The sequence below is a fragment of the Rhagoletis pomonella genome, unplaced genomic scaffold (assembly GCF_013731165.1).
Source record: "Rhagoletis pomonella isolate Grant_MI unplaced genomic scaffold, Rhpom_1.0 Rhpom_scaffold_00007, whole genome shotgun sequence".
Classification (NCBI taxonomy): Eukaryota; Metazoa; Arthropoda; class Insecta; order Diptera; family Tephritidae; genus Rhagoletis; species Rhagoletis pomonella.
The window spans coordinates 26,525,653-26,527,155 of NW_023458561.1; positions in this window are offsets into that span (position 1 = coordinate 26,525,653).

Sequence of the window (1,503 nt, forward strand, 5' to 3'; positions counted from 1 at the left end):
TGACGTCAGTAATCCAAAAATGATTTAAAAAATTCAGTGAAATGTGCTTAGAGAAGTATGGGTATCAAATTAAAGAGGAAATCCTGTAGAATTTAAGCAGATTAATTTTTTTGGTGTAGAAGGACTGGTAAGTATTTAAAATGTCCTTTTAAAATTTTATCCTGGAAATTTTGCAATATTTGTTTTTGAAAAAATTATATGTTAAGGACTTATATAAACTCGATAACAACCTCGAATATCGTCCCTTTAACTTTATTAGCTTAAAAAATTGCCTATTCATCCTTGTGAATCCAAAAAAATTTTTTATTTTCTATTTTTAAAGAAATTTCCTCTTTCAATTGGTACACATATTCTTATTCTACATTGCATTGAATTTTTTAAATAATTTTTTGAAATTAATCATATCTTTGAAATTACAAAGTCCTTTAAAATAAATCCCGACGTCAGAGAGAGAAAATGAAAACGGCACCTTAAATAAAAAGCTATGTTCGAAACCTATTTATTTATTATTTATTTTATGGTAGGAGAGCTTCGCAAACGATATAGAAGCAATTTTTTCGATGTAAGTTGTTGAAAAGTAATGAATATCTAGATCCCGGGACTAATACCGGGATTCCGGGATTGTGAAAATGACATCCCGGAAACCCCGGGATCGTAAAAGCGAAAAGAATTAACTTCCCTAGTGAGTATGTGTTACCTAAGCTTAGCAACAACTTACCCTAATTATTCGAAAAACCCCGCTGAACTGTTTTTGAAATAATTTACCAACTTTGGTGGATACATATATGACGTGGTCCAAAGTTATACCGTAATATACATAAAAAATATATATATATCCCGACGAATTGATAACCGTCTCCTTTGTTTCAAGTCGGTTATAAACAAGACCGACTTCAATTCTCATATAAAAATTTAGGTGTACCGTTAATCTCTTTGGTCCAATTATCGGTTCTAAACAAAATTTGTATAGGGCAAAATTTAAAAAAATCCTGAAAATATTTACTAAAAATTTTACCTTTTCCAAGGCATATTAAACAGGTAGTACCAGTAGAGCAGGTTTGGTTTTTTTATTTTTTTTTTTTAATTATTTGGTCTCGCAACTGTCAAATATTGTTAATTTTTTTATAACAATTCTTAATTCGCAAAATGTATTTGGAACATTGGCTTAACTCAGGGTTCCGTAGGACATCTCAATGTTAAATTCGCCAGTTGCTAGCATGAAGAGAATTAACGCGTACCAGCCATGGTTCTAAATTCTCTAGAAACGGAGATATTACGGCAGTAGTGCGTTTCCCCACAGGGTACCCTGCAAAAACTTGAGAACCAGGTGATCTAATGAGACATGGTTTTAAAGTATGTATGTGCAAAAGGGCCAGGTTGCATACTTGTGACATGTTATGCTGACCTGGACCAAGTCAAACGTAAAAAATTCGTATATGTATAGTAAGTGTTGAACATAGGGCTGATGATTTCACCCGGGTAATGAGCTACCCGGGTACCCGG